General features: G+C 33.9%; 1 non-coding gene across 1 annotated transcript; it reads right to left on the reverse strand.

Moving 5' to 3' along the window:
• Positions 1-4395: 4395 nt before the first annotated feature.
• On the reverse strand, positions 4396-4499 carry LOC123633670. Its single transcript, XR_006733696.1, has one exon. It is a non-coding gene; the product is annotated as a U6 spliceosomal RNA (small nuclear RNA).
• Between the last annotated feature and the right edge of the window lie 7766 nt (positions 4500-12265).

Consider the following 12265-nt stretch of genomic DNA (forward strand, 5'->3'; position numbering starts at 1 on the left):
GCTCTTGCTAACCATCATCTACTCTGTCTCCATGAGTTCAGTTTTTTTTAGCTCCCACATATTAGTGAGAACATGCGATATTTCTCTTTCTGTGCCTACTTATTTCATTTAACATAATGTCCTGCAGTTCCATCCATGTTATTGCAAATACAATGATTTCATTTTTTATGGCTGAATAATATTCCATTGTTTATATGTACTATATTTCCTTTTTAAAAAGTTTTTAAAATTTTTAATTATTATGAATACATAATATTAATAGTTCTGGGTATTTATGGAGTATATGTGATGTTTCAATACAGGCATACAATGTATAGTGATCAAATCAGGGTGATTGGGGAATCTATCACCTAAAGCACTTATCACTTTTTTGTGTTAGGAACATTCCAATTCCACTCTATATTTTAAAGTAAAAAATAAATTATTGTTAACTATAATCATCCTATTGAGTTAGCAAACACTATATCACATTCATTTTAACTATATTTTTATACCCGTTAGCCACCCCCGGTTTATGCCCCCTCCCCACTTTCTGGTCATCATCATTCTACTTGCTATCTCCATGAGTTCAATTTTATTTTATTTTGTTTTTAGCTCCCACATACTTGTAAGAACTTGCAAAATTTGTTTTTCTGTACTTGGCGTATTCTACTTAACATAATGTCTTCCAGTTTCCAATTGCAAATGAGAAGAATGTCAGTATTTCTTATAGTGGAAAAATATTCCATTTGGTATATGTACTACATTTTTTTAATCCATTTATCCCTTGATGGACAATTAGTTGATTTCATATCTTGTGAATAGTGCTACAGTAAACATGGGAGCAAAGATATCTCTTCTATATACCGATTTCCTTCTTCTTTTTTTTTTTTTTTTTGATTTATATCCAGCAGTGGGATTGCTGGATTATGTGGTATTTTTAGTTTTTTTTTAATCTTTTTTATTTCAGCATATTACGGGGGTATAAATGTTTAGGTTACATATATTGCCTTTGCCCCACCTGAGTCAGAGCTTCAAGCATGTCCATCCCCTAGATGGTGTGCACCACACCCATTAGGTGGGTATATACCCATCCTCTCCTTCCCCCTCCCATCTGCACCACACCCGATGAATGTTATTAGTATATGTGCCCTTAAGTGTTAATCAGTTCATACCAATTCGATGGTGAGTACATGTGGTGCTTGTTTTTCCATCCTTGTGATACTTCATTTAGTAGAATGGCCTCCAGCTCTATCCAGGATAATACAAGATCACCATTGTTTTTTGTGGCTGAGGAAGACATCTGCACTAGAATGTTTATAGCAGCACAGTTCACACTGCAAAGATGTAGAAACAACCCAAGTGCCCATCAACACATGAGTGGATTAATAAAATGTGGTATATGTATACCATGGAGTTCTACTCAGCCACAAAAAACAATGGTATTTTTAGTTTTTTGAGGAAGCTCCATACTGTTCTTCTTAGTGGCTCTACTAATTTACATTCCTACAAATAGCATACAGGGGCTCCCCTTTCTCTACAGCCTCATCAGCATTCATTATTGCCCCTCTTTTGGATAAAAGCCATTTTAACTGGATTGAGATAATATCTCATTGTAGTTTTGATTTTCCTGATGATTAGTGATGCTGGGCATTTTTCATATATGTGTTGGCCACTTGTGTGTCTTCCTTTGAGAAATGTCTATTCAGACACTTTACCCAATTTTAAATCAGATTACTTGTTTTTTGTTTCTTGTTAGATGGTAGTTTGCAAATATTTTCTCCCATTCTGTGGGTTGTCTCTTCACTTTGTTGTTTCTTTGCTTTTCAGAAACATTTTAGCTTGATGTGATCCCATTTTTCCATTGTTGCTTTGATACCCCAATGTCTTGGAGTATTTCCCCAATGTTTTCTTCTAATAGTTTCACAGGTTCCAGTTTTATGTAACTTCAATTAATTTTGATTTAATTTTTGTATATGGTGAGAGATAGGGGTCTAGTTTTGCTTGTCTACATGTGGATATCAGGTTTTCTCAGCATCTTTTATTGAAGAGCCTGTCCTTTCCCCAATGTGTGCTCTTGAAACCTAGGTCAAAAATGAGTTGACAATAAATTTATGATTTCATTTCTGGGTTCTCTATTTTGTTTCATTGGTATATGTGTCTGTTTCTTTGCCAGTACCATGCTGTTTGGGTTGGTATATCTCTGTCATATAATTTGAAGTCAGGTAATATGATTCCTCCAGCTTTGTTCTTTTTTCTCAGGATTGTTTTGGCTATTCTGAGACTTTTGTGGTTCCATATAAAATTTAGGATTATTTTTTCTATTTCTGTGAAGAGTGCCATTGATATTTTATGACGATTGCATTGAATTTGTGGATTGCTTTGGGGAGTATAAACATTTTAACAATATTAATTCTTCCAATCCATAAGCATGGGATATCCTTCCATTTGCTTGTCTCCAATTTCTTTAATTAATGTCTATAGTTTTCAATGTGTAGGTCTTCCTTCTCCTTGGTTACATTTATTCCTAAGTATTTTATTTTAATTTTTTGTAGCTATTGTAAATGGGACTGCTCTCTTAATTTATTTTTGGAAAGTTCATTGTTAGTGGTAGAGTAGTACTACTAATTTTTGTGTGCTGATTTTGTATTCTGTGACTTTACTGAATTTATTAGCTCTAACAGTTTTTTTGGTGAAGTCCTTAGGGTTTTCTCTATATAAGATCATGTCATCAGCAAGTAGCGATGTTTTTACTTCTTCCTTTCCTGTTTGGATGCCTTGTATTTCTTTCTCTTGCTTTATTTCTCTGGCAAGGACTTCCTATACTGTGTTGAATAGAAGAGTAAGAGATGGCATTTTTGTCTTCTTTTGGATATTAGAGGAAAGGGTTCCAATTTTTCACCACTGAGTATAATGTTAACTATGGGCTTATTATGTGTGGCCTTTATTATGTTGATGTATAGTCCTTCTATACCTAATTTTTGAGTGTTTTTATCATAAAAGGATATTGAATTTTGTCAAATGATTTTTTCCGCTTCTGACAAAATGATATGATTTTGTCTTTCATTCTGTTAATGTGGTGTATCATTTATTGATTTGTGAATGTTGAATTATCTTTGCAACCCAGGGAAAAATTTCACCTGATTATGATAAATGATCCTTTACAGTGTTGTTGAACTTTATTTGCTAGTAATTTATTGAGGATATTTGCATATATGATCATCCAAGATGTTAGCCTGTAGGTTCCCCTCCACCCCCCCCCCCCCGATGTCCTTTTTTGGCTTTGTTATCATGGTAATGCTAGCTGTATCAAAAGATTTTGGAAGTATTCCCTACTCTTAAGTTTTTTGCCAAGTATTGCTATCCCTATTTTCTTTTGATTTTCTTTTGTGTAGAGTATCTTTTTCCATCCCTTGAGTTTCATTTTATGTGTGTCCTTAAACATGAGGCGAATCTCTTATAAAATGCATATAATTTGGGTATTGTTCTTTTTTTAAATCTATTCATTCACTGTATGTCTTTATTGGAGAATGTAATTTGTTTACATTTATGGTATTTACTGACAAGTAAGGATTTACTACTGCAATTTTGTCTCTGGTTGTTTGATAAGTACTTCTTCCTTTCTTGCTATCTTCCTTTGTGGTTTGATGGTTTTCTGGAGTGGTATGCTTCAAATCATTTTTATTTTTGTTTTGCATCTCCTATAGATTTTTGATGATTGGTTACAATGAATCTTACACAGAACTTCTTACATTTATAATAATCTATTTTAAGCAGATAACAACTATAATTTCATACAACAACTTTCTACTTTTATTCTCCCCCCATTTTACATTTTTGATGTTTAAACTTACATCATTTTATGATAGGTATCCCTTGACAATTTATTTTAGCAATGGTTATTATTAATAATTTTTTTGTTTTTAACCCTTGTACTAGGGATAAAATAACTTTACATACCATTATTACAATCCTAGAGTATTCTTAATTTTGCTTTGTATTACTTATACCATTGGGTTTTGTGCTTTTGTAAGTTTTATGTTATTAATTAGGAGCCTTTTGTTTCAGCTTAAAGAAACAAAATTCCCTTTAGCAATTCCTGTAAGGCAGGCCTAGTGGTGATGAGCTCCTTTTGCTTTGGTTTATCTGGAAAGGTTTTTATTTCTCTCTCATTTCTAAAAGACTGACTTGCTGGGTAAAGTACTCTTAGTTGGAAGGTTTTTTCCTTCAACATTTTGACTGTATCATCCCACTCTCCCCCAGCCTACAGGGTTTCTGCTAAGAAATCCACTGATAGTTGTACTGAGACACCTTTGTATGCAATGTATTTCTTATCTCTTGTTCTCAAAAGTTTTTCTTTGTCTTTGATTTTTGATAATTTGATTATTGTGTATCTTAGGTAAACTCTTTGGGTTGAAACATATAGAATGCTTTACAAATTTATGTGTCATCCTTGTCCAGGGGCCATGCTAATCTTCTTTGTATTGTTCCAATTTTGGCACAGTGCTCCTTGACTTACACTGGGGTTACTTTCTGATAAACCCATTGTAAGTTGAAAGTATTGTATTGAAAACATGTATCTGACTGGGTGCTGTGGCTGGCTGCTGCTGCCCAGCATGGTGAAGGAAGTACAGTTTCTACTGATTGTGTATCACTTTTCTGGCATCATAAAGTCAAAAAACCATAAGTCCAACCATTGTAAGTTGGAGACTGTCTGTGTATGTACTGCCAAAATGAGCATCCTATTTTTTTTCTTACCAGAGAAATAAATCTATTATAAACATTCTTCCCACAAATATTTGCTCACATCTCTGGTTATTTCAAGTCATTTTTTGAGCTCAGATTAGTTCCTGAAATAGATTGCATAATGTTTTTACCATATTGACAAACTGAACACCTGAAATGTTTTGTCAGTCAGTTCTTGCAGCAGCATTTTCTACAAATAACATTGTCTCCTCCTTTTCAGTATTTACATCTTAATATATCTGATAAACCTTTCTTTGTCTCATTGACTAGAAAACCCAGAACAATGATATTGTGCATATTTACCTAAGCAAAAATCCATTTTTAATGAAAGTTTTATATTTTCAAATGATTTGTTGGTCACCAGACAAGTCTTGTTAAAATCCAAATTTATTTGCTCACTATTTTCTGTTCTACAAGGATCAGAACTTTGATGAATATATGGAGGGATTGTTAAAGTTAGTATTTTATAAAACAATAAAAAAATCTTCTATGCAACAAGAACTATGTATAGCAGACCTGGACTATTAACTTGTTTAATTTACTTTCTACAATTATGAATTTTCAGCAGCCAAAACTACACTTTCATTTTTTTCATAATGTAGTTGGTGACAATCATCAGCCTTTGCTCAGCTTCATTTGAATTCGAGTTTTTATTACTGACTTACCAAGGAGCTTTTACTTCTCTGCAAAATGCTTGCTCTTGATTACTCATACCCTAGGAATAGCTTTGCTGTCTGTGAGGCACCAACGTTCTGACTGTTTCTCTACCCTCATTACTCTATATTTTGCTGCCTCTGCCCTTTTGTGTTTTGAAACCTCCTGTGGCCCATGTTTTGCTATGAGAAAGTCAAAGCTGTAGTGTGGCTAGAATGATTGGTGGAGGACCAACATGAGGGGGTATTGATCCTTCTCTCCATGAGATAGCAATCATAATGTTTCTCTGTTTTTAGCATGTATCTTGACAAAAGTGTAAAATTTTGACATTGTCAGAGATAAAATAGAACTGAATACATAATATAGTTTATTTAATATGTCTTTGCTTTATATCTTATCACATTGGTGATATCAAAATTTTATTCCTCTGAGATACCTTTGAGATTCAAGGGAAAGCATGCTGTAATCTGAGGAAGACAGGCTGACCAGTTAATGTCATAGACTGTTCAGTCTGTTGATTCATTTCCTGGGAAGTGGAGTGAGTTCCATCGTTAACAATTCTAGCTGCCTCAGGTGTTCTGCCCACCAGTATGACTTCTTTATCTGACATTCTTCAGAGCCACCCTGAAGGTATGACTGGGGAGGGTTCTCACAAAGATGCTGTCCGTAGTCTGTAGGAATCCACTCTGGCTTTGCCAATATCCTTTGTAGTCATATCTAGAAAAAACCTTGGTGTTGATTTTCCTATATTGGTTTGAGTCATTTATGTTCTGTAGATTAGGTTAAGAGTATTCATTTTTCTTTTATTTTTTGGTCTTATTTTTGATGTTAACATTCTTGTAGACTTTGGTGGCATTTTTGTTGATATTGTTTGGTTTTAGGGAGCTCTATTTTCAGTCAACTAAGCCAGAGTACTTGTTGCATCATGGTGCTCCATGGATTTGCTTAGTTGAACTATCGGAGCTGAGTTTATTATTCTTATCAATTATCTCTTCCTGGGATTCTTTCTGATCCCATTTTTATGTCTTAATGGCTTTAGTCTTAAGGCCTAGAAGGAAAACAATGGCCAACAGGCACATTTACTTTATCTACTCATGTATATTACTCTCAAGTTGTGAAATACAATTTGGGCTTTTAAGACATTTGCTTATGTGTTGGGTTGGAGCTGTGGTATGGCACACAGTAAGAGGCCATACTCTGGCTCATGAAGATGCCCCAATGATAATGATTCTTTTTTAACCTTCTTCTAACATATTCCTATTACAAATGTTAATATGTTATATATTTTTTTCCAATAAGGACATCAGTCTAAGTTGGACATATGTGATCATTAAAATAATTTAGAGGCCGCATTTTGGCAAGTCACATAATTTCTTGAGTGAGAATAGAGCAGTCTTAAGGTGCTATCTTTTCTGTCTATAAAAAAATTATTTTCTGTCTATAGAAAATTTGTGTCTTAAATCTGCCTCTGTTGTATATTTCACAACTTGTAATATGCATACTCTGATATATTTAAATTCACCATGACATTCTTTTTGTAGAAATATGGTTTGAATAGCCAGGGTTAACCATAGTCAGACTATTTTGTTGCTAAATAGAATGGCTGGTTTCCTATTTTCTTGATCGTGGAATCATCATTGCCCCTCAGCCTGGACTCTAATTCATTCAGTTTTATGTTTTTTTTTTTTTAAATGTGGATCTGTTAATTAAAATTTCATTTCTCGTATTAATTTCTTTTGTCTTTACAACTATTTTGGCTGCAAATAACTGAAATCTACTCAAATCAACTTAAGTAAAAGAGAAGTTATTATGAATGTACACTGATCTCTCATAGAAACCTAAGGCAGAATGTATATTAAGCTTTAGGAAGGACATAAAACATAAACAGCTACCCTCTTTAGTTTCAACTAGGTTGGTCTCTCACCTCCGTATATCTATTTTATTTCTCTTTACCAGAATAGAATTTTGTTTGGCCACAATTCAAGTTCTGGCATTATATACCTTCAGCTACAGTGTCTGTGTCTCAATCCTAGCCCACAGGGGAGAGAATCTCATTGGTCTAGCTGCATTAATTATGCATTTATGTTCAATCAGCTCTGTCTTATGAGACGGGGCATATAGGCAGAGAGAGCTATATAGCCATAGGGACTCAATGGGGGAATTACAGTATGGTAGAAATCCAAAAAATAATGTACCACATCTTCCATTGGGTAGAAACATGGATGCCATGACACAGGATTAAATATCATCTCAGCTAAAGCTCAGAGAGTTCAATAATTTTATCCAGATTTCCATGTAGGCTACACTTGGTTTTGAGGATTACTTTGAAATATTGAACTCAAATAGCATTATTATTTCAATTTTATTCTCTAAGGTCTGCATAATATCCACATATGTTTAGCCTTAGATCAGTATTTAAATTGATTTTTAAGTTCACCTCTGATTACCTTTGTCTTTCCTAGTCTTTTTACTTTATGTTTTCCTTTTTTGGCTGGATTTCATTGGCCAGTAGTTTTGTGAACAAAGCTCATGGATGCTGTCATCCCTGAAGCCCTGTCTACTTGAAAATGTGTGTTTTCTTTATAGGTGAAGACCAACTTGGACAGACATAGAATCTTTGGGTACTACCATCATTACCTCAGAACTTTGGAGACTATGCTCCACTCTACCTGCCTATGGGGTTGTTGTGGAGAAATCTGAGGCAGTCTGAATATTTCAGACTGGGGTATGCTTTATGGACCTGACAGTCAATATGATTCTTCTCTTATCATGAAAGTTCAGTAGTAAATTCATTAGAATATACCTTGGGATAGTCTTGATTAGTTGTACCAGTTTTTCTTAGGATATGATGTACTTATATTTTAGGGAGGTTTGCTTGCAAAATAACTTTGAAAATTTTATCTGATGATGTAGATTTTTCAGGAGTAACTAACATGCATACTTTGAATCTTCCTTGCTGTCATTTCTGGAAAAGGGCTATCTACTTGACCACAAAACTTTGTTATTTTCCATTTAATTTAATTTAATTTTCTCTTGGCAACTCATACTGTCTCTTTCTGGATTTTAACCATGTTATTCTAAGTTGATTAAAACTTTTCTTCTTGTTGATGTTTCTGCATTGCTCTCTTCTTTCTCTACTGAGGTCTGCTAGCTTACTCTTCATCTTATTCTGTCTTCATGTAATTTCTTCTTTGAAACTTTATACTTCTTCCTTGAACCTTGCCTCTTTGTGGAGGTATCAGTTTGTTGTAATCTAATTGAAATGAAACTTTGCTATTAAATTTGTTCACATATCTTTTTTCTTCCTTTATCTATTCTTAGATGTCTTCTAGTTGCATTTTGAGTATTACTCACTTTAAATGAGGCCATATTATATTTTTATAATATAAAAATAAATGTGTGATGACTGAGGTGGTACAGTCCAAAGCTTTGATTTGGGGTTTATTGTCCCAAATATCCTCTTACCAAATCTGTTTTCTTTGCCCTGAATGTATGCATACTTTCAAGTGTATGTCTGTGCACGTACGTGTGTGTGTATATGTGTGAATGAAGAAGTCGGTGGTTTGTGAGCAATGGTCATTAAATCACTAGCTTTCTGATTTGAAATCTGGTTGTTTCTCCTTACCTGTATCTTCCTACTGTTTGTCACACTGAACTTCTCACTGAATTGTACTTTTCTGTCACTCATGTCCCTAATACTGTCACATTGATCAGTGATTTAATAGGCTCTGGAAGCCTGTAACACTGAATTTTCTCCCTTTTAAATATTTTAAATCAACTCTATTAAGATATAATTTACATATAATAAAATGCACACATTTTCAATGTACACAATTCACTTCAATAATGAAGTGTGACAAGGAGGTCTACAGAATAAAACAACACAGAAAAGTAGTGGGTAGTTATTGCTAGAAGATATCTGCGTCAAAGGAGCTGGGGTTTTGAAAGAGAAGCGTGGAGAAATGGTTCAGAAGCAATAACGGGGAGCAGGAAGAATGGCTAGCCCACTTCCAGGCATTTGGTACATGGGAGATTAGACATGCAGTGGCCTTCCCTCCAGAGGGGTACAGGAGAAACTGGGTCCTCAGAGAAGGGCTGCATTTTAGGTAAAATAGGATTATGAACGGTGGCCATGTGTCCCCACTGCCTGGAGAACAGTCCTATTCCCATGTATGCTTAGTTTTTTAATTTTTAAATTTAATTTTTGTCAATGTAAAACTTGTAGCTATTTTAAAATCTCAACGAACACTGTAAGACTATAGGAGAAATAGTCATCTACTTTCCTACCCCTTTTTGTCCTGATATTTCTTTTTCAAGAGGCAAGAATTCCTGGTGCTATTAAATATTTACCTCCATATCCTGGTAAAAAGATACCTATATGGCTGCTTGATAATTGTTTTTCACTTTTGGATATTTTTTCCTGACTTTTTGTACCAAGTTCTTCTCCTACACACTTTTCTTTCCCTGATCCTCCTGATACATCAAAATTTTGGGTTAAACATCTGGTGCTTATATTATAATGGCTACAAAAGCACTATTCAGCTGGCACATAGTACATAGTTCTGGTACATAGTACAAGTTTCTTGTAAAATTCTCTGAAGTTAATTTTTTATATCTTTAAAACTGTTTTAATTTTTAATATACATGTTGGTAATTCACCTGTAGACTCTCCAACATAACTGCAAATCTTCCAATACATTCAAACCCTTAAATAATGTGTTAATTTATTTTCCTGAAAATGTCTTTCCTGGAGTCCTCTATCTTTGTGCACCAATCCCCTTTGCTTCTTTGCTCTGTCGGATTCCTGTTCTGTACACTCTCTATTTTTCTATTTTCTTGGTTTGCTCTCTACTCTTGGTGGAACTCACATCATCCAGTAGTTTATTAAAAGCTGCTATATTAGAGGAAAATTTGGGGAGCTTACATGTCTGAAAATGTCTTTGTCTTTCCCTCAAATTTAATTGATAATCTATGTACACATCTGTGTATACAGATATATGTCTACAAAAATTATACATTATGTATATTAAATATATACATAATATTATACATTATAGTGTATTTAAAATTTCCTTTTGATCCCAGCATACTCTCTGTTGCCTCTGGCTACTTGTTTGTTTTGGTATCTACATTTCATATTGCAGGATTTTCTCAAGTATCAGGTGATTCTTAGCTGTCTTTTCATATTCCAGAGTGAAACACTAAAATTCTGACTGCAATCTGCTTCAAGGGCATGGTTTACTGGCTGCGAGGTTTCAATGATGAGTCAGGGACTGACATTGCTTTAAGGCTCCACAATGGCCTATATTGTTGTCCTTTCCTCTTACCCTAGTCAGTTGAAGAGAATATATTCAACTTCATGACTGGAGATATAAACTAAGATTCTGAGAGCTTCAATGGGTCCTACTCCTCATATGTTAGTTATCTTTTGCTTAAATCCCCAGGCTTTTGTTCTGGTATGTCTCATTTAGCTCTGCCTAGTGTCTTGAGTTAAGAGGCATTGAGTTCAGCCTCGTTGGAGAGTACATGCCCAGCCTCCTCAGAGTGAAGGAGAATTGCATGGCTGTTCCCAAGTGATTTAGGGGTCTAACTGCAAGCTGTAAAGATCTTTAGCCACTCCTTCTGTTTTGAAACTACACAGTATATCTGCTTTTCTGGTAGTACCAATTCTTGTACTCCTAGTACCTCTAACTTTTGACACTTTCCAGGATCCTGAGATGTGCATTTTCTAATTTCTTGGCTTTTTACACCCTTGAACTCTTCTCCTAAGTAACATCTTTGTCTGCTCTGCATAATTACTGATGGGCTATTAGCTTTCTTCTAAATTTTTTAAAAAATTTGTTTTCTGAGATTTACTTTTTCATTCTCATTGTCTTCATGGATTAATATCTTGTTAATTCCTTCATTGTAACTGTAGCAGGGCTGGTGATAAATGCATGTATTCAATCTACAGTATTTCACTAGAAATTCTGCATACACTTTAAAGATCTCAATCTTTAGTAAAAATAGAGAACTTTTCAGGGTCTATAATGAAATAGCAGTATTCAAGTACTTCATGTTGTGCGAATGACAGATTATGGTTCATCCTGCTGAAATCAAGGATGTTTCTATTAAATCTTATAGTTTCAATGATGAAGCTTAGAAGCATAGTGTTTCTTTGATGATGGAAAACTATTGTTGTTGACTAAAATTCTATGACTTCTCAGAATGGTGATTGAGTATATTCTTTCAAAGCTTTTGGCTTGAAATGATACAGGAGGCAAAAGAGAAATGGCAGAACCAGAATAGCATTAAATTCAGATGAGCTTATAAAGAGAAAAAATTATTCTGATCCTATCATAAATTTTCAGACTACATTTAAACTTTATTATTTTGTATATTCTACATTTTTGGCTTGTTAAAAATTTTGTGGGCATTGACACTGAAATAAACTATTACTGAACTGTGTAAATAACAGCATTATTTTTGAATTAGCAATTGCAAGGACTTTTCAGGGTTCTGATAGAGTTTGAGATAGCTTTTAAAAAATTCAAATTTATTGGCTTGTATGTGATGATTATATATTAAAGATTTTCACATTGCATTTTTGTCTTCCTAATGGATCCTTTTTTTGGGTAAGTATATGATTTAGTGATAATTTTAATGCTGGATTTCCTTGGAACTAAGATGTACTTTACAGTATGTGACATATCAACTTAATATTCAAATGTAAAAGCTATCCTAGAGTCATTGAAATATGATAACTTATGTGTATATTAATTTTCTACATATGTATGGTGAATTTTGGTATTGAACAATAACAGAACATCATAATTTTATGCTCCCTAATAAGCAAATGACAAAGTATTTATTATAAAATTTTAAAATATTTTTTAAATACTTAAAA

This window comes from Lemur catta, chromosome 2, assembly GCF_020740605.2.
Source record: "Lemur catta isolate mLemCat1 chromosome 2, mLemCat1.pri, whole genome shotgun sequence".
Taxonomy (NCBI): domain Eukaryota; kingdom Metazoa; phylum Chordata; class Mammalia; order Primates; family Lemuridae; genus Lemur; species Lemur catta.